General features: G+C 39.7%; 1 protein-coding gene across 7 annotated transcripts in view; it reads left to right on the top strand.

Moving 5' to 3' along the window:
- Nucleotides 1-22,594, top strand: part of LOC132806371 (protein eva-1 homolog A-like) — a 399,357-nt gene that overhangs the window by 99,810 nt on the left and 276,953 nt on the right. The window contains exon 1 of one of the 7 annotated variants that reach the window (XM_060821242.1): nucleotides 8,866-8,927. The exons of the other annotated variants lie outside the window; for them this stretch is intronic. The gene's annotated coding sequence lies outside the window, so the exon portion shown is untranslated. Of the gene's footprint in view, nucleotides 1-8,865; nucleotides 8,928-22,594 lie in introns of those variants that run through there. 7 annotated transcript variants of the gene reach the window in all.

Below are 22,594 nucleotides of genomic sequence, written 5' to 3'. Positions count from 1 at the left end.
CCCAGGAAGAATTGGAGGCTGGGTCACTGAATTTGTTCAAGAAAGTGATAACTAGATTTTTGATAGATATGGAATTCAAAGGATATGGAAGGGAAACAACAAAGTGTTGTTGGGGCCACAACTAGATTAAGGTATGAGCATTTTGAATGGTGAAGCAGGCTCAAAGGCTTGAATGGCCTGACTCATCATCCATTTGTGGAACTGCCTCCAGTGGAAGTAGTGCTTCAAAATTGATTAAGATGATGAAAATAATCTTCTGAAAGGATGCATAAATATGGCATAAATATCAAAAGGCCCTTTTAGCTCAATTTCTTTGAACTTGCTGCATATTGGGAAATTTTACCAAAACAACCAGGTTCTTTACGCAGAGAGTTGTGAATGCATGGAATGCGTTCCCAGCTGTGGTGGTGGAAGAAGAGTCATTGGGGACATTTAAGCGACTGCTGGACATGCACGTGGATAATAGTGAGTTGAGGGGTATATTTTACATTAGGATTAAACCTTGGCACAACATCGTAGGCCAAAGGGCCTGTTCTGTGCTGTACTTTTCTATGTTCTAACACAATTAAATAAGATGTAATCATATTTAAACACCTCCTTTATTCTATCTTAAGATATAAGTTCATTCAGTTCTTTTACATTTCCAGCCTTGTATAAGCTAGTTTCTTATAGGAGAGATAATTCTTAAGTTGGTCTAACCAATCTATCAGGAATGGGAACTTGTCTTAAGGAATTTAGGAAATTTTGGGTGTTTTTCAATGCATTTTTAAAAAATGTAGTTTTGAGATTTTTAAATTCCTAAATCGCTTAAAAGTGGTGATAGTGATGGGAAATAAGTATCACATAAAAAAGCACCGAAGGATTTCATCATATCAAGACTGTTAACAAATATGAACCTATGAAGGTTTTGTTCCATAGATATTGTATGTTCTCTAATCAGACAATGTAATTTCTTAGTTTCGTTCTCTAGCATTTGACTGATCTTTGAGTGTGATCAGATTTTTATAAGGTAAAATCCTTTAGTTCAATTTTGATGAATTTGATGAATTCAGTGAGAGTTGGATTGCTTCTTATAGCTGACTACTGAGTAAGGATTGCTGTTCTAGCTGTTCAGGGAGTAAGAGACAGGGACAGCTGGAAGCTAGAAAGGCAAAACATTCATTGTCATACAGGACTGGCAGAATGTCAGGAGAAATACTTGTGATTCGATGCATGTGTGTGGCCTTGAATCATTCCAATGATTTGTTTTGTCCCTGAGTGTGATAGCTGTCCTGGAGTTTCAGTGATGTGATCAGCTGGGCAACTAAGAAGAAAACCAAATGGTTCAAAGAGATTACAGGATTAGAATATATGCCAGTTCTAATGAAAAACTGTAAACCAACAGGGGTTAGCACACAACTCTTCATCCAGCTCTGCTGTCTTAAACTCTATCTCACACACACACACACACAAATAGTGAGATTTTCCAAACAAATAAGCATCCCTTGAATTTGGGGTTTATTCAAAAGGAAATATTTACATCTTGATTTTTATTTCTGATGGTTAGTATATGATGGATATGTTACTATTTAAGTAAAACCCATGACAGAAAATGTAGGCGCTTTTATGAGAAATAACACAGGTTGATGACCTTTTATTATAATTTACAAAAGATCATTGATCTGAAAGTTTAACTTTGCGCCTGTCTTTCCCTCCCCCCCCCCCCCCCCACTCTCTCTAGCTTGATTTGCTAAAAGCAATTCTAACATTTTCTCTTTTTATTGAGGAAACCTAACATTCCAATATTTTGCAAGAGAAGGAAGATTTAAATGGAGTGATTCTGAATGTCTTTTATCCACTTCGTAATTGTAAGCTCATGAGTGACATTGATGATTATAGTAATAGATTTCTTACTTATTCTCTTGGACTGTTCTAGGGAACAATCTGTAATCCGGGAAGCTCTAAGAGTTGTAGACAAAATGAGAAATGTATAAAAGATACAATTGAATAACAATGTATAATTTAAAAGAGTGCATAAATGAAACTGTCAAATTCATACCAATATTATAGAATTAAATGGTACAACATTTTGCAGGTTGCAAGTCTTGAATATTAGTCTCACAGAGTGATTTCAAACAATTTTACTTCTCATTGATTCCCTTACTTGGGCTGACAAGGGGCAAGCTACGTTCACACCACACAAATGGCAGGCAATGACTGACTCCAATAAGAGACAATCTAATCACTGCCTCTTGACATTCAGTGGTGTTACTAATACTGAATACCCCACTATCAACATCCTGGCAGTTACCATTGACCAAAATGAAATTGGACTTGCCACATAAATATACTGGCTACAGGAATGGATCAAAGGCTAGGGGTACTGCAGTGAGTAATGCATCTCTTGACTGTCCATCAATCAAAAGGCACAAGTCAGAAGTGTGATAGAATACTTCTCACTAGCCAGGGTGGGCGGAGCTCCAACAATACTCAAGAAGCTTGATACAATCCAGGACAAAGCAGCCTGCATGAATGGTGCTAAATCCACAAATGTCTGCTCCATTCACCACCAACCATATGTAGCAGCAGTGTGTACTGTCTACAAGATGCACTGCAGAAATTCACCAAAGATGCTCAGGTAGCACCTGGGAACACCATCATCTTCAAGTTCCCCTCTCAGGCACTCACTATCCTGACTTGAAATATATCACTGTTCCTTTCGTGTCACTGGTTCAAAATCCTGAAATTTCTTCCCTAAGGGCATTGTGGATCCACCTACAGCACGTGAACTGGAGTGATCCAAGAAGGCTGCTCACCACCACATTACATTCTCTAGAGCTAGGGATGGGTCATAAATGCTAGTGACAACCATGTCCCATGAGTGAATAAAAAGAAAGCTAGAACTGTACCTCCGAGTCAAATACAAAGGCTTCCCAAGCTTGAACAGAAACATGTTCAATAAAAATAATCAATTTCAATTAAAAGTGAAAGAAGACATTATTTTTCATGATAACTTCATTTATTTGGTTTTATTATAATTCTGTTTACATGCAGGATTTTATTTTATGAGCTCATTAACTGACTTAGCACAGAAAATAAAACTGGTAAGTATCAAGGGCCAATCCATGAGATGTTTGTAATCTAGGCTTTAAAAATAATTGACAGCTAATAATCATAGCAAGTCCCCGATGGGACTGCCAGTTATTTTTTTTCCCCTAGTCCTTCATTTTATTTGGAGATGACAGATGGATCCAGCTTGGCTTCCAGTGGAGTTCCTGAGACAGACAAGTTATACAGGATCAATGATTGCCTTTTCCCAGCAATTTTTCTTACATCTCAGAGATTTCGGATGACTTAAGTGAATGTTGTCTTGTTTGAGAGTGGATTAAAGTGAAGTCCAAATGAGGTCTGGAAAGCCGCCTTAATCAGCTGCTTTTAATCCTCTTACTTTTCTTCAGCATTAAAGTAAAGACTGCTCAGTCACACAAAGTTAAACCTGAATATTTTGTTTGTAAATCTCAACTGACAAGTTTTATGAGACAATTTGAGCTTATTCATTATTAGTTTTATAAAAGTTTATAATCAGACATCTTTAGTATGCAAGAAACTGATGCATGTCATTTTGGAAAGTAAAATCAGATGGCAGCTGAAACTTGATTTTTTTAATTAAAAAATTTTGCTCACTGTCTTCAGGTTAATCTACAAATTAAAGCAAGTGATTGGCTAAATGATGATACTTTGAAGTACCACCTGTGATTAAATTCATTCCTGGGGGTTACATCACAAAACTTGCTTCACATCTCAGCCATTAAGGTTGGCCAGCAAATCCATCCTTTTAATTAAAGCAAAGTTCTGTAAATGCTGAATCTGAAATCAGGACACATTGCTGAACAAATTCAGCAGATCTGGCAGCATCTGCGGAGTGAGGAACAGAGTTAATGAATCATTCTTCAGAATGTTAGAATATTCATCCTTTTGATGCATTGCCTGTCAACATCACTTGAAAGCAAAAAGACGTCATTACCAATTGTACGATGATCAGCTGTCAGCAAAGCAGTTTTACCCCTCAATTCTCAATATTATTATATTTGTTGAAGAGAAATCATTAAAGAAAATGTCAATTTTTTTTATATCACTGTGACCTTTTTCCAGGTTTGTATGATATCCTTGAGATTGATTCTTCATAGCAATCTGGTAATTATCATCAGTATGAGGCAGAGGTAGCTGACCTGTTGTGACATGTTGAAAATATGATTATCCTTAAACTTACACCTATTGGTGTTCTTCTGCCTGCAAAACAAAGCTCCACCTCTGCCAATTATTATTTTTTTCCCTAGTCCTTCATTTTATTTTCCAAGTACACAAAGGATCAGTTGCCAGAGTCTATGGGATGACTGGTAGGAAAACCTACAGGCACTCTATAGTATCACCTACATTGTATAGAATGACAAATCAAGCTAAGTCACATCTTAATGATTGAACTGGTATCATTCTAAATTGTGAGCATGTTGGAGGAATTATCCACACTGGTACAAAACAGCAGAGAAAATTTTCATTTTGTTTGTTTTTATTTTTAAGCGAGTATCCATTTTTCAATACTCCTTTTTAACCAGCTCATTTGGTTGTGTCTGCTAAATGTGTTGCTGGAAAAGCGCAGCAGGTCAGGTAGCATCCAAAGAGCAGGAGAATCGACGTTTCGGGCATGAGCCCTTCTTCAGGAACACACACATTTGGTTGTGTGTAAGTCTTAGGCCACTGTAGGGACATTAGTATTAAGATGATTGAAATTAGACATTAACTACAGTTCCATGTTTTTTCCAAGCAACGTGTAATGACAACATATTGTCTGGGCTTAAAAGTGGAAATTTTGGACCACTGCCTTTTATTGGAATTTTATAGTGGCAGGATGGCCTTAGAGTCATAAAGTCATGTAGCGTGGAAACAGGACCTTTGGCATAACTCACCTATGCTGACCAGGTTTCCTCAACTGATCCCATTTGCCTGTCTTTAGCCAAAATCCTTCCAAACCTTTTCTATCCATATACCTGTCCAAATGTTTATTTTACATGTCATAATTACACTCCTCTCTGGCAGCTCATTTCATATACGCAACACCCTGTGTGTGGAAAACGTTGCCTCTCAGGTCAATTTTAAATTTTTTAATTTTCATCTTCAACCTATGTCCTCTAGTTTTGGACCCCCCCCCCCCCACCCACCCTTGGGATAAGACCTTGGCTTTTCACCTTATCTATGCCTGTCATGATTTTTTGAAACTCTATAAGGTCACCCCTTAGCCTACTATGCTCCATGGAAAAAAGTCCCAGCTTATCTCTCCTTTATAACTTGAACCTTCCAATCTTGTAATATCTCTGTAAATCTTTTTGGCACCCTTTCCAGTTTAATAACATACTTCCTTTCAAGAACGGGATGACACGAATTGTACACAATACTCCAAAAGTGGCATTACAAATGTGCTGTACAGTTGTAACATGACGTCCCAATTCCTGTGCTCAATACTCTGACTGATTAAGGCAAGTCTTGATAATCATAACACACATTTTCTTCCATCAGATTCTTAGGGCTGAGTTGCCAGCCCCAATCAGGTCTGAGATCAGAAGTGTTGGAAGCTGAAAGTAGCCCTGCTAGTCAGCATGCAGCTTTCTCTGCTTCATGCTGCTTATGGCAGGGCAACTGGCATGAATGCAGTGGATAGACAGCAAGCTCATTATAAATCTAATTGAGGCCAGCTAAAAGAAGCCAGTAGGAATTTTCCAGTTGATTTTCAGGCTCCCTTGGACAGTGTGACCTTTAAGATCTTGGACATAGGCACTTAGTTTCAGGCCTGGAGACTGTCCTTACTCTTCTGTGTACCATAGCAATGCGAGGCCACCTCATGGAAAGGTTCCCTGCTGACAGTGAATGCTGACTCTGTATTTTAATTGAAGATTTCTGTTTGTTAAGTCTGCACTGCTTTTGTACTGAGCAATATGGCATAGTGCCATTCTTCTGCCTTTTTCCATTGCTTTGCACATTGTTCCTACTCGAATATCATCATTTAATGCTTCAATTGCCAAGAAGAATAATTCCAACCTCTCCAATCTGTCTTAACTGAGGGTTTCCCATTCTTGGACCATTTTTATAAATTTATTCTGCATTCTCTAAAGCTTTGACATTGTTCCTTTAGGTGGCACCCAAAATTGTATGCAATACTCTAACTTTGGTCTAAAAAGAGTGTATACAAGTTAGAATAGAATGGTCTTTATTGTCACATATACTACACGGGTATAGTGGAAAGTTAAGATGTTTCCAGTTACAGCACCAACTTAGATACAAAAGTATTTAGGCATGGTTTCTTTAATTACAAGACAATAGAGATATAAGATGTCCAGCATTACTGAAATAAACACTCAGTGTAACAGATCCACACTGGTACCTAGCTTCCAGTCCCTGGGTCCACTGCCAAGCCTGGAGGCTGCTGCAGGAGGCTGAAATGTTGCCACACCACACTGGGAAGCCCCTACATGAGGAGGCAGCTGTGCCAGATCGGGAAGTCACTACCGCAAGAGGCTCTTACAGGAGGAGGCTGCTGCACCAGACTGGGAGGTCGCTACGCCATGCTGAGGGGCTGCTGCAGGAGGCCAGAAAGTTACCATACCACACTGAGAGGCCTCTACAGGAGGAGGCCACTGTGCCACACCAGGAAGTGGCAGGCCAGGAGGTCCTTATGGGAGGAGGCTGCTGCATCATGCTGAGGGGCTGCTGCAGGAGACCAGAAGGTCACCACACCACACTGGGAGGCTACTATGACAAGTCGAGAGGCCACCACGCCATGCAGAGAGGGTGCCGCAGGAGGCCAGGAGGTCGCCACATCACACCAGGAGGCCACTGCGCCAGGTCGGGAGGTTGCCATGCCAGATTGGGAGAATGCTGCGCCAGGCTGGGAAGCCGTTACAGGAGGCTGCTGCACCAGACTGGAAATGGTTGTCGGAGGACAGGAATTGTTGCTAACTTGAGGTTGGAAAATGTTGCCGGAGGACGGGAGTTGGCGCTTGCTGGAGGTTTGGAATCATTGCTGGGGGACAGGGGTTGTTGCTTGCTGGAGGTTGGGAATTTTTGCTGGAGGACAGGATTCGAAGAAGGAAAAAAAAGAAAGCACTAAGGAAGAAAAAGAAGAAGAATGGGTGGAGTAGACAAGCTCCAGCTAGAGTGTCCTATTTTGCTGCTGTCTTGCAATTAGAAAGTTCTGTGTAGTCTCCTTGCTTCTGTAATTTATCTGCCTCTTAATAAAGCCCAGGATCCAGTTTGCTTTTTTAATTGCACTGTCCCCTGTTCTGCCACCTTTATTGGTCTATACACATTTTCATCCACTTAATTATTGTATCACTGTTTTATTATCTGTCCTTTTCTTCTGATCAAAACGCATCATCTTGACTTCATCTGCGACACATCTGCTCACTCTGGCAAACACTGTGTAGCTCCTTTCGAAGTTCTATATTGTCCTCATCCTAGTTCACAATACATCTAAGTTTCATATCAACTACACATTTTGAAATTGTTGCCTCCAAGACCTGGGCCACTAACCTAGATCAGGAAAAACAAAGGTCCCAACATAGACTTTTGGGGAACTCCCATACAAACCTTCCTCCAGCTTGAAACACACCTGTTGATCATTACTCTGTTTCCTATTATTGAATCAATTTTGCATCCACATTATTATTGCCTTTTTTATTACATGAGCTATAACTTTCTCACTAGTCGGTGTGTGCCACTGTATCAAATGCCTTTATAAAGTCCATGCACTCCACATCAGTAGCAGAATCTTCATCAATCCTTTTTTTAAACTCTTCAAAAAGTCCAAGTTGGTCACGTATAATTATACCCCTTTAGAAATCCATTTCTTCATGAACAGATCCACCATTCTTTCCTGTTGACTATTAATTATATTAACTATTATTGAATATCTGTTCCCACATTAACGTCATTTAGGAAAAGAAATCTGCTGAATCTTGTTCTTGGAAATGAAGTGGGCCAATTAGAGCAAATGTGTAAGTGGGGAACGTTTAGGAGACAGTCACCATTGTATCATAAGATCTAAGATGATGATAGAAAAAGACAGTACTCTGGATTGTAATCCAGAGTAAGAATATTTAACTGAGGAAGAGTTAACTTCAACAGCACAAGAATGGGGATGGGCCGGATAGGCTAGAATTAATAAATCCAGGTGATTTTTTTTTGTTTCAGCATTTTTAAGGAGTTTCTCTACTACTCAAGTTAAATTAACTGGTCTGTAATTTCTGAACAAGGGTGTAAAATCAGCAATTCTCCATCCTTCTGGTACCTCCCATCAGTCAGGAAAAGGGTGAAAGATTGTGGCCACAGCCTCCGCAGTTTCCATTCTTTCTTACTTCAAAACCCTTGGATGCATCTCATCTGGTCCTGGTCCTTGCCACCTTTAAGTATTGACAGCCTATTCAATGGTTCCCCCGTTTCAATTTGAACACTTATAGTGACCGAATTTATGTTCATTAGCATGGTCTGGGTAGCATATTTCACTGTAGTAAAGACAGATGAAATGTATTAATTTAACACTTCAGCCATGTCTATTGCCTTCATGTGCAAATTCCTTTTTTAGTCCATAATCATCTTTACTCCTCCTTTACCAGCCTTTTACTATTGATGTGCCTATAGAAGACTTGGGATTCCCTTTTTTGTTGGCCACCAGGCTTTTCTTACAGTCCCCCTTATCTACTGTACTCTTTCATCTCCCCTCAACTTTCTGTATTCCCCTTAGTTCTCAATTGTATTTTCTACCTGACAGCCATCGTAAACACAATTTTTCTTCTTTATTTTAATTTCTATCTCCTTTCTCATTCAGGGTGCTCTGGATTTGCTTGGCCTTCCTTTCCAACTTGGGGGAGTGACAGTGTTTAAAACAGCTCATCTTCAAGGTAGCCTATTGTTTAGCTACAATTTTTTTCCCATTATCCTTTGATTCCAGCCTGTCTGGCCCATCCCCATTCTTGCCCTATTGAAGTTAACTCTTCCTCAGTTAAATATTCTTACTCTGGATTGTAAGAGTACTGTCTTTTTCTATCATCATCTTAGATCTTATGATACGATGATGACTATCTCCTAAATGTGCCCACCTATGTTTGATCTACTTAGCCCACCTAATTTCCAAGAACAAGATTCAGCAGATTTCTTTTCCTGAAGGATGTTAGTGTGGGAACAGATATTCAATAATAAAATCAAAATACTGTGTTTGCTGGAAATCTGAAACAAGCATAGAAAATCCTAGAGAAACTCAGTAGGTCTGACAGCATCTGTGTAAATATTTCAAACCCAGAATGAGCTTTCTTTAGTTCTGAAGAAGTCATCCCAGAGTCGAAATGTTAGCTTTGTTTCTGACTCCATAGATGCTGCCAGACCTGCTGAATTTCTTCCACATTTTTTTGTTTGTAATAGATATTCAGTACCTAATGTTTTTGATTTACTGCAACATACGAAGAAAAGAACAAGCAAAGCAGCAAACCAAACAAAAATCCTGAGTGACTATTTCCAGAGTTGCAATATTTAGAGAACAGTGCAACAACTTAAATTTGTGGAAATGGTAGATTCATGCAAATGAAGAAAAGAGAGTTATTTTGACGTTCTGATAAAACATGGTGTTCTGTACAATTACTATGACTTGAACATTGAGCTGAGATTATTGTTGTGCACTTATTCCATTTCTCTCAGTTTTCATAATGTATGGTATGGAATTAGTTATAGAGTCCTAGAGATGTACAGCATGGAAACAGACCCTTTGGTCAAACCCATCTATGCCGACCAGATATCCCAACCCAATCTAGTCCCACCTGCCAGTACCCGGCCCATATCCCGCCAAACCCTTCCTATTCATGTACCCATCCAAATGCCTCTTGAATGTTACAATTGTACCAGCCTCCTCTGATAGTTCATTCCATACACGTACCACCCCTTAGGTGAAAACATTGCCTCTTAGGTCCCTTTTGTATCTTTCCCCTCTCCCCCTAAACCTGTGCCATCTTATTCTGGATTCTCCCACCCCAGGGAAAAGACTTTGTCTATTTATCCTAACCATCCCCCTCATAATTTTGTGAACCTCTATAAGGTCACCTCTCAGCCTCCAACGCTCCAGGGAAAATAGCCCCAGCCTGTTCAGCCTCTCCCTATAGCTCATATCCTCCAACCCTAGCAACATCTTTGTAAATCTTTTCTGAGCCCTTTCAAGTTTTACAACATCTTTCCAATAGGAAGGAGACCAGAATTGCACACAATATTCCAACAGTGGCCTAACCAAATTCCTGTACAGCCACAATGTGACGTCCCAACTCCTGTACTCAATCCTCTGACCAATAAAAGAAAGCATACCAAACGCCTTCTTCACTATCCTATCTACCTGCGACTCCATTTTCATGAACCTGCGCTCCAAGGTCTCTTTGTTCAGCAACACTCCCTAGGACCTTACCATTAAGTGTATAGATGTCACTCCATGTGGTTGATTGAGAATACAATGACTGCTTATTGAGAAATCACGTGCAAGAAAATTACATGATCGTTTTGTCAAATTTACTAATTTACTTAGCAAAGAACATAAATCCATTGCTTATGAAAAATATTAGCCTGAGAATATGCTGTGATTAACAATGTTGAAAGTCACCAGCATGTATGGAAAGATGAAAGTTGTGCAGTCTGTAATCTTCATGATAAGAAACATAGGATTTCTTATTTGGAAATGCAAAAATTGTTCTGCATTACAGAAATCATAAGTGGATTACACCTACAGTACTGTTTCTTGAAGTTCTGATCTTTTATGCCATTGAGTGCTTTAGGCATTACTCTCAATACGTTTCCTATCTTAGCCATTCTTTCATGAGAATACCCTGAATAGAAACCAGGCATTTCATCATTATGAGACTGGAAATAGAGGAGTTTACCAAATAATCAGCCAATGGCAAAAAATTGGATTTTAAAATAATGTGACTTCTGCCAGCTCTTTTGACCACAAATACTGTACAATGCTAGAAGATACTGTTGAATGATGGAATAGATTCCAAACCAGGCAGCATGTACCTTTTGAAACAGTTACAGGATTTATGTTCCAAAGTTGATACAGTGTATGTTTACTTTGATAGTAAGTGTTTTCTGAATTTTAAAGTAAGTGTAAAGTACAGCCTCAGCTGCCAGAACAGAACAACTAAGAGATGGGCTTTTCCAAAATAGATACATGTAACAATTAGCTGTTAAATGGGTCCCTGAGTTTTAGTTGCTGTTTTGACAGCAATTCAAATTTAACCAACTAATGTAAATTTTGCCCAAGATACTAAAACCCAATTAAATTTGGTCCAATGTTGTTAATACAATAAATTCAATGAGAGGGAATGATGTTAAGGGGTAAAAAACCAAGGCATTTTGAAAATTGGCCAGAGCAACTGCCACAAAACAGCAAAGAAACTGCTGTAGAGCTCACTGCCCAGCTAAAATGAAAAGCTCTCAAAGAAATCAGAAGGCACTATCTATCAAAAGGTACCCTTTCCTGTAAAAAAAATACTTGCAGTAAAAAGAAAGAAGACCCAGGGAAAAGACAGCAGAATTGGAAGACCAGAAGAAAGACAGCATACCAGATAGCGTGGACTTGAGATTAAGTTAATGTAATGTTTAATAAGTATGATATTGGAACAGCAGATTGGTAGAATTATGTTCAGTTAAGGGATAGTGGTTAGCTAGGGGAAAGAGTATTTGGTTTGTTAATAGTTTTGTTTAGTGTTCACTATTAGAGTAAGGAAAATAAATTGTTATTTTTCTTTAAATAGTAATAATTAAGGATTCTCTTTCACTCATCCACTTTAACAGAGTACGATGCAAAGTGAGCTTTTCTGTGTGTTTTGTATTAATTAACAGAGGGGATTGACCTCCATGTTGGAACAATTGTGATGTGACTTGAGTATAAAGGTACCTATCTTACTTCAGTCGCTGTCTGTCATCACAGACCCAGTCAAGTGTGTTCAGTTAGCTGGTTAAGTGCATGTAACAGTAACAACAGGAAGCACAGAGCCTCAATACCATTTATCTGTGATATTATAGTAATGTAAGTATTAATGTTGTCAGTAAACTTCAATACATTTGACTTAACAAGAAGCTAATGCTCTGTAACAATGCTATCTGGACTATCATGCAGAAAACACAAAGCACATGGGCACTAAAAGCGAGTAGTGACAGCTAGTTAGTAACAGTAAGCGGATTTGACAGGCTGAATTGGGGACAACAATATGTCAGTTGGGCTGAGGAGTAGCAAATTGAGTTGAATTTGGATATATGCAAGGTATTACATTTTGGTAAAACAAATAAGAACAGGACTTATACAGTTAATGTTTGGGCCCTGGGTAGTATTGTTATGGACCAGGCAAGACACCCTCAAAACATTTTAGAGAGGTAGCCCAGACCCGAACTATTTTAGTTGTTTTAGGCAGATGTAAGATAGATATTCTAGCAGTGATACAGCTGGTCAGAACCATTCAGTTTTAAACAAAACAGATTTTATTTACAGACAGCTGAATGAAATATGAACAAAAGAGAATGGAATAGAGAATAACAACCTATTTGAAGATCCAACCCAATCTATCATAACTTAAAGATGCTATTCCAATTTCCTGCAACATCCCTAAAAACACAACCCCTGGCAAAAAAAGATAAAGTCATTCCCAGGCTCTTACAGGTAAGATGTTATATAGAGAGAGGATCAGCCAGGAATCATTTGCTAAAGCATGGAACCTGTTTTCACTACAACTGCATTTGTGTCCCCTGCAGTTTCTACCTGCTAAAACTAAACCAGAAAAATCTCTGAATTGGGAGAACTGACCACTCCCCTTCCATTGTACAACTGTTTAAAAAACGTAAAGGTCTCCCCTGATTGTTGACTTAGGCAGTCTCTAGTAGCCATGTCAGCATCTCAGCCTTTTACAGTCCCTTTTGAAAAAATAACAAGATCAGTATAACCTTGTTAAGGGAGCAGCATCTTACAGTATTGTTGAACTGAAAGACCCAGTGATTCGGGCACACAGTTCTTTGAAAGTTGCATCACAGGTAGACAGGGTGGTTAAGAAGGCATTTAGCATGCTTGCTTTAGTTGTTCCGACCGCTGAGTATAGGAGTTGGGATGCCATGTTGAGGTTGTGCAGGATATTGGTGAGGCTGCTTTTGGAGTACTCTTTACAGTTCTGTTCATCCTGCTATAGGAAGGATATTATTAAATAGAGGGTTCAGAAAAGATATACCAGGATGTTGCCAGGACTGAAGGGTTTGAGTTATAAAGAGAGGCTGGACAGGCTGGGACTTTGTTCACTGGAGCAGAGGAGTTTGAGGGATGACCTTCTAGAGGATTATAAAATCATGAGAGGTATAGATAAGGTGAATAGCAAACATCTTTTCCCGAAGGGAGAGGAGTTCAAAACTAGGGGGCATATTTTTAAGGTGAGAAAAGAAAGATTTAAAAGGGACCTAGGGGCAACTTTTTCACACAGAGGGTGGTTTGTTTGTGGAATAAATTGCCAGAGGAAGTGGCAGATGCAGGTATATTTACAACATTTAAAAGAAATTTGGATAGGTACATGAACAGGAAAGGTTTAGAGACAAATGGGACTAGTTTAGTTAGGGATACCTGGCCTGTACGAGTTCGACCAAAGGGGATGTTTCTCAGCAGTCAGGCATCAATCTTTCAACGTTTAGAGCTTAAGTTACAACTACAGTCTAATCTAAAACTACGAATTTGTACGGAAGCATAGTGAGTTAAAATAAGACAGTTTACCAAAGGCTCAGGACAACTTTACTTCAAATGAAACTGGTATTTAAAAAGTGCTGCAAAGACAGCTCCAAACCCATTAAGCTGATTCTGATGCAAAATTGCAGAAGTACCACTGAAAGAGAAGTTGATTGTGTATATATTAAAAAAAACTTACTGTTTTACATTTGGCATGTAGAGGTGAGGCCATACTGGATTTGGTTCTGGGTAACGAACCAGGCCAGGTGTTAGAATTGGAGGTAGGTGAGCACTTTGGGGACAGTGACCACAATTCGGTGACTTTTACTCTTGTGATGGAGAGGGATAAGTGTGCACTACAGGGCAAGAGTTATAGCTGGGGGCAGGGAAATTATGATGCGGTGAGGCATGACTTGGGATGCGTGGCTTGGAAAAGTAGGCTTCAAGGGAAGGGTGCAATCAATATGTGGAGCTTGTTCAAGGAGCAACTATTGAGTGTCCTTGATAAGTATGTACCTGTCAGGCAGGGAGGAAAGGGTCGTGTGAGGGAGCCGTGGTTTAATAAGGAATTGGAATCCCTTGTTAAAGGGAAGAGGGCGGCTTATGTAAAGATGAGGCGTGAAGGTTCAATTGGGGCAATTGAGAGTTATAAGGTAGCCAGGAAGGATATAAAGAGAGAGCTAAGAGCAGCAAGGAGAGGACATGAAAAGTCCTTGGTTGGTAAGATTAGGGAAAACCCAAAGGCTTTCTATAGGTATGTCAGGAATAAAAGAATGACTAGGGTAGGAATAGGTCCAGTCAAGGATAGTAGTGGGAAGTTGCGTGTGGAGGCTGAAGAAATTGGAGAGACACTGAATGAATACTTTTCGTCAGTATTCACTCAAGAACAGGACATTGTTGCCGATGTGAATATTGAGTCACAATTAATTAGAATGGATGGCTTTGAGATGTGTAGGGAAGAGGTGTTGGAAATTCTGGAAAGGGTGAATATAGATAGTCCCCTGGGCCTGATGGCATTTATTCTAAGATTCTCTGGGAAGCAAGGAAGGAGATTGCAGAGCCATTGGCCTTGATTTTTATGTCCTCGTTGTCTACAGGAATAGTGCCAGAAAACTGGAGGATAGCAAATGTGGTTCCTTGTTCAAGAAGGGGAGTAGGGATAACCCTAGTAACTATTGACCGGTGAGTCTTACCTCTGTTGTGGGCAAAGTCTTAGAATTGTAAGGGATAGGATTTATGAACATCTGGATAGGAATGATGTGATCAAGGATAGTCAGCATGGTTTTGTGAAGGGCAGGTCGTGCTCACAAACCTTATTGAATTCTTTGAGAAGGTGACTAAGGAGGTGAACGAGAGTAAAGCGGTAGATGTGGTGTATATGGATTTTAGAAAGGTGTTTGATAAGGTTCACCATGGTAGGCTACTGCAAAAAATACGGAGGTATGGCATTGAGGGTGAGTTGGAGGTTTGGATTAGGAATTGGCTGGCTGGAAGAAGACAGAGGGTAGTAGTTGATGGTAAAGGTTCATCTTGGAGTGCAGTTACCAGCAGTGTTCTGCAAGGATCTGTTTTGGGACCATTGCTGTTTATCATTTTTATAAATGACCTGGAGGAGGGGCTAGAAGGTTGGGTGAGCAAGTTTGCGGATGATACGAAAGTCGGTGGAGTTGTTGACAGTGAGGAAGGATGTGGCAGGTTACAGCGGGATATAGATAAGCTGCAGAGCTGGGCAGAAAGGTGGCAAATGGAGTTCAATGTAGGTAAGTGTGAAGTGATTCACTTTGGTAAGAGTAACACGAAGATGGGATACTGGGCTCATGGTCGGATACTTGGTAGTGTGGATGAGCAGAGGGATCTTGGTGTCCATGTACACAGATCTCTGAAAGTTGCCACCCAGGTAAATAGTGCTGTGAAGAAGGCATATGGCGTACTGGCTTTTATTGGTAGAGGAATTGAGTTCCAGAGTCCTGAGGTCATGTTGCAGTTGTATAAGACTCTGGTGCGGCCGCATCTGGAGTAATGTGTGCAGTTTTGGTCGCCATACTATAGGAAGTATAGTATGCCTGGTATGATAGGAAGATCGTATGAGGAAAGGCTGAGGCACTTGGGGCTGTTTTCATTGGAGAAAAGAAGGTTTAGGGGTGACTTAATAGAGGTGTACAAGATGATTAGGGGTTTAGGTAGGGTTGACCATGAGAACCTTTTTCCACGTATGGAGTCAGATATTACGAGGGGGCATAGCTTTAAATTAAGGGGTGGTAGGTATAGGACTGATGTTAGGGGTAGATTCTTTACTCAGCGAGTCATGACTTCATGGAATACCCTGCCAGTAACAGTGGTGAACTCTCCCTCTTTATGGGCATTCAAACAGGCATTGGCTAGGCATATGGAGGAAAGTGGGCTAGTGTAGGTTAGATGGGCTTGGATCTGCGCAACATCGAGGGCCGAAGGGCCTGTACTGCACTGTATTTTTCTATGTTCTATGTAGTTTCACTATCCTGTCCCTCCAAAAAGGTGTGTGGATAATTTCTCAAGGTGTTTATGCATAGATACAACCCAGCAACATTTTAAAGGGGCAGCATATTTTAAATGAATAACAGATGATAACATACAGAAAGATGCCAGAACAAAAAACTTGAAAAGCATGACACTGCGGTACTGATTTTTATATTGGCATTTTAGAGGATGTAAATTTACCTTATTTTAAAAATAAAAAAAAACATTTCACTATGCACTGACAATCCACTGATGTTCTGTGGAAATTCAGTTGTTTAAGGAAAGAATAAATCAATCTTTATGGATCAGTATATAACTGACAGTCAGTGAATCTTTTATTTGCTTTGGGCACTGTCAGGTGAAGAAAAATAAAATCCTTCAGTATTTTCAATGATGATTACTAGGATTCTGACAATGATTCTCAGATTTTAAGAGATCAACATAATGTTTGAGGAAATTTAATGATACACAGGTTGCATTCATGCCATACCTTCAACAACCAACTGAAGTTTTCATCCAGTCTTCAGACAAGTCTCCATGCAATGTGATTTCACTGAAGCTAACTTGGCTGAAAGGATCAAAGAACTAGTATTGCCTCTATCAGATCCTCCAGAAAAGGACTTCTGGACAAACCCAAAGAATATGTTACTGATGCCTTACGAGAAGAAGGCCATAAGTTCAAAGTCATTGCAGAAGGTCAGCGGCATTTGCAAGTTCTTGACTCTGGAAAATCTATTACAGCCATCAGCAGGTTCAGTAGTCTTGCCCACCAAGGCACTGTCCAGCTTTTTGTAATTCATGCAAGCCATGTTCCATAAGAGGATATTGTGCTAAAATGTGCAAGAAATTCATTACTCAGAGAAACCGAGATTACAATACAGTTCTCCATAACAGTAGTTAAAGAAGAACCAACCAGGGAAAAACACGAAAGAAGTTTCCAAAGTTCCTCCCATCAAATGCAGTCATGTCAACAAATTCCAAAAGTTGTAACACTGAAAATTCTAGAGCACTCTATGATATAATTTTCATCACAGCCAAGTGGTGCAGATCCAGTAAACTAAATCTGATAAAGACCAGTTGTGAACTCTATAAAATCATAAGGTGGCCTGAATGCATCCAACAAGTCCATGAACTGCCACACTAATTTTGTCGTTTAGAGACAAACTGGAACTTTCTAAGAATATGGTTTTCAAGAGCAAAGAATTCGTAAGTGATCAGTTGTTGCTAGACCGTTTACAAGTAGATCATGTGGGTTCAAAGCCCAAACGATAGCTGTGTGAATCCATCTACTGGTCTGGTATTAATAAGGACATTGATGAACTAATCAAATCTGTGAAGCATGTTAATTTTATTTAACCTCCAGTACTCAAGAGGATTCCTCTTTCCAAACAAGGTTCCTTTTGAGTCATGATGCAAAATTACATTGCCTGATATTTTCTATGTCCATTGACAAAATCATATTTTGGTCGGTAATTTTCACTAAAGTGCCTTTTGTATGACATATTAAACACCACTACTGCATCAATTTTTGACACGTTGACCGTCATATTCACTATGTTTAATTGTACGGTTACTAATTGTGTCCAGCAAAGGTCTTTAGTACACTAGTGCACACTTCCCAGTATGAGTGAGAAATGAGGTTTTGAACATAGTACTGCTTCTCTTTCATTCCATGAGTCAAAAATGTACCACACAATGTGGTGCTCATCCATAAAATTCATAACCATTAAACGTAAAACAGCTTGCCAAGATTTTCAGACAAGATTTACCCTTGCCAGTAACTCTCATTTTGGGAGTTACATACACATTCACTAACCACCCACCCACATGTGCAATAAGCATTTTTGGAAAGAAGGTAAAAAATGGTGCAATAGCATGATCAATGAGCATGTTGAAAGTTATCCTAATTTATCCAGGACAAAGCACAGGAGTTAACAGTTTTTGTGCAAACACCATGGGCTCATGGAGATATATTGTTATGTTCAGTCTAGCTAATATGACATTATCATGAGCAGTTGTCAAGTCCTGCAAAAAAAGTAGTCCAAACTGCATGTCATCAATAACTGATAAATTCAGATGAAAACTTGCACATTGAAGATGTGCCAGACAACAAAAATACAGCAAGGCCAAATTATATATATACTTCCATCCATGACGATGGAAAGCACACTGCAAAATAAAGCTACACAAGTCATGGTAACTGTATAAGGACTAGTAATTAATTAGATTCCCTAAGAGTGGAAACAGGCCCTTTGGCCCAACCAGTCCACACTGACCCTCCGAAGAGTAACCCACCCAGACTGATGCATCTAACACAGTGGGCAATTTAGTATGGCCAATTCACCTGGCCTGTGGGAGGAAACAGGGAGAATGTGCAAACTCCACACAGACAGTCACCCGAGGCTGGAATCAAACCTAGGACCCTGGTGCTGTGAAGCAGCAATGCTAACCACTGAGTCACCATGCCACCCTGATGTAATGTGTCATGTTATGTTTGAATGTACAAAGACAACATATCTATGTGCATCCCTGCACATTACTTAAATGGAAAAGGGGGCTATTATATTATGTATAGATTCCAGAAAAGACAGATCTGTGTGTTTCAGACAGTTACATCACACTTGATGTTTTGTATAAAGATACCTGCCTCCCTTCAGTCACTGTGTCACAAAGGGACGATAATGTATTTGGTCAATTAGCTATGTGGATGTAATGTACTCTAACATTTGTAAGGAATAATAAACAACTTCAACCATATCACAAATGGCTCATGTAATAAACGTGGAGGTGAAAGCTGACATGTTAAATTTGTAATCTCCAGTTGTACAAGTAATCCTGAAAGTCATTGTTGCATCAGGCATTCTGACCCTGCAGCCTGGGTCCAATGAAAAGCCAGACAGAAGGAAAATTTGAAGAGATAAAAATGAATTAAATAGCATTGCTTCCACAAATGCACTGAAGCAAAAACTCATGGAGCAGTGACTCAGTGTTTAGCACTGCTGTCTCTCAGTGCTAGGGACCCAGGTTCAATTCCACCATCGGATGACCATGTGCATGTAGTTTGCACATTCTCCCTGTGTTTGTGTGGGTTTCCTCTAGGCATTCTAGTTTCTTCCCACAGTCCAAAGATGTGTGGGTAGGTGACTTAACCATGTTAAATTGTCCAACATCCAGGAATGTGTAAGTTGGGTGCATTGATCACGTGAGGTGTAGGGTTATTGGGTGAGGGGATGGGTCTGGGTGTGATACTCTTTGGAGGGTTGATGTAGACTTGGTGAGCCGGTGGTCTGTTTCCACACTGTCGGGATTTTATGGTAACTCAAACTCTAAATGTCTGTGACATTATAGCCATGTAAATAGTTTGTGCTGTCAATAAGCTTCAAGACATTTGTCTAAACAAAAACCCAACTCTTTTTGGTATACGTTATGCACCTGAACAGAAAACTACAAAGTGCATCAGATATCGTGAAGTATAGTAAATGAAAAATAATGATTTCACATGTGGTTTTTTTTTGAGCAAGTCAATGAAAATTGTTCAGAAACAGGCTATCTTTCTGGATGATTGATGCTGGATACTGTTGACTGATACTATCTCAAATTGTTTTGACCTTCAAATAATAAAACACTACTTTTTTCTAAACAATTCCAACAATCAGGATTTTTTTTTCTTTCTGATGAACATATCTTTTGAGATGAAAATTTTTAGCATTGCTGAGGAGTGATTTGGAATTAATACTGTTAACGTCTGAGGATTGATTCAGGACTTGTTCTAACACTCCAGAAACATTAGATTATATTTGGATTAGAATAGTTAGGTAATTGTATTTGACCAGCATGGACATGATGGGCCAAAGGGCCTCTTTCTGTGCTTTTGGTAGCTATGACTTTATGTTGGGAATCTGGAACTCACTGCCTGTGAGGATGGTGCATGCAGAAACTCTCATAGCATCATAGAAGTTCGTAAACATTATTCGAGGGAAATTTTAGTATTTGCAGACCAGTAGCTTTTTGGGATTGTATTGTTACTGCCAAAATGCTTCAATTGGTTATCTAGTCACTGAGGAAAATTTTAGGGATTTAAACAGCTACTGAGGAATATTTCTTGATTTTAGCCTGCTATCGAGGAATATTTCAGAGATTTACCTCGGTACAATGGAGTGCTACAGGGAATTAGAGTGTTGAAAGAAAAAGAAAGGCTTGTATTTATACAATGCTTTTCATAGCTACTAGATGTCTCAAAGCATTCCACAACCTATGAGGCATTTACTAAGAAATGTTTTAGGGATTAACACTGATACTGAAGAATGTTTTCAAGACTTGATTTGTGGAAGCATTGCTATTTAATTCATTTTTATCTCGTCAAACTTTCCTTCTGTCTGGTTTTTCCTTGCAACCAGGCTGCAGGGTCAGATTGCCTGACGCAACAATGACTTTCAGGATTACTTGTACAACTGAAGGTTATAAATTTAACATTTCAGCTTTCACCTCCACGCTTATTACACATGAACCATTTGTGATATGGTTGAAGTTGTCTATTATTCCTTATTGTTTTCTTTCGATAGTTTATGCTTTGAATGCAGATTCTGTTTTGGAATACAGGGACTGGATTCAGTATTCAGTCCAGTTATTGAATTATAATTTTTGATGATTAACTTCACTGACCTGCAGTATTTTTAGTAAGATTCATTCTTATATTAGTTTTACTTGCATTGGCTTCTCAATTGCATTTGCATTTCCTCAACAAGTTTCTTTACTACTTCTTTTCCTCTTGTAGAGGACCGATGCATACTGAGTGGGTTAATTGACCTGCTTCAGTTCTATAACCATTTTATTCTTTTCTGTGTTTGTTCTTTTCTTCAGTATGATGATGAATAGGACAATGAACCATCCTCTTAAAGTAGCTGCTGCAAAACGCACAAGAATGCTCCATGTTAACTTTCCTATTTTTTCCTTTCTCCTTTTAAAGAATCACTGCAATTCTGTTCGACAGCTTTCCTAGGCTGGCATTGGGAAATATTTACCCAAACTAGAACCTGAAAAAAACTATCCGCCAGTTATTGTCTGTCCAAATATTAAGACTGTTTATTGAGTCATCAAGCACAGAAATATCCTTTGGTCCAATTTGTCCATGCTGACTGAGTTTCCCAACTTAAACTTGTCTGTCTTTGGTCCATATTCCTTTAAACCTTTCCCATTCATGTACCTGTCCAAATGTATTTTAAATGTTGTAACGGTACCTGTTTCTACTACTTCCATGATTCCACCTTCACAGCAGATGACAAGGTGGCCCTAAAAACAGCAAGAGCCAAACTGTCCCAGGCCTCAAAGGCACAAAGCGTGCATACGCACACAGAATACGTAGCCTTTTTCAGGACAGCGGTGATATGTGAAGCATGTGGAAGGGTATTCAGGCCATCACCAACCACAGAACAGCCTGCCTGTTCTGGTAATGCCTCCCCCGGATGAGTTGAACAACTTTTATGCACTGTTTGAGGTATGAAATGACGTGGCAAGGAGAAAGACCATGCCCCCTCCCAATGACCAAGTGTTGTGTCTTACCATAGCTGATGTGAGGGAAACTCTATGCAGAGTCAACCCATATAAGGCTGCTGAACCAGATAACATCCCTGGCAGAGCGCTAGAGGATGCTCTGACATGTTGGCAGATGTTCTTGCAGACATTTCTAACATCTCCCTGAGTTGCACCATAGTTCCAGTGTGCTTCAAGGTTGCTACCATTGTGCCGAAGAAGTCTTCAGTGTCCTGCCTGAACAACTACCACTCCATTGTGTTAATACCCATCACCATCAAGTGGCTCAAGATGAGGCATGTTAAGACCCTGCTGTCCTCCTTACTGGAATCCCTGCAGTTTGCGTATCATCCCAATGGCTCAATAGATGATGCCATCTCCACCACCCTCCATCTGGCCCTCACCCACCTGGACAAGAAGGACACCTATGTCAGATTATTGTTCATGGACTTCAGTTTTGCATTTAACAATATCATTCCTTAGCACAATTTGGAGGTGCCGGTGTTGGACTGGGGTGTACAAAGTTAAAAATCACACAGCACCAGGTTATGGTCCAACAGGCTCCTCAGCACCTGATTGGAAAGCTGAGTCTGCTGGGCTTGAATACCTGCCTCTGTAACTGGATTCTGGACGACTTGACTGGAAGACCTCAGTCAGTCCGGATTGGGAACAGCATCTCCAACACCATCACTTTCACTGAGCATGGGGGCCCCCAGGGCTGTGTGCTCAGTTCACTGCTGTTCAACCTGCTGACATATGACTGTGCAGTGATGCACTGCTCGAATGATATTATTAACTTCGCTGATGACATGA

The sequence above is a fragment of the Hemiscyllium ocellatum genome, chromosome 3, assembly GCF_020745735.1.
Source record: "Hemiscyllium ocellatum isolate sHemOce1 chromosome 3, sHemOce1.pat.X.cur, whole genome shotgun sequence".
NCBI classification, from domain to species: domain Eukaryota; kingdom Metazoa; phylum Chordata; class Chondrichthyes; order Orectolobiformes; family Hemiscylliidae; genus Hemiscyllium; species Hemiscyllium ocellatum.
This window is presented reverse-complemented; position numbering and strand designations above follow the sequence as displayed.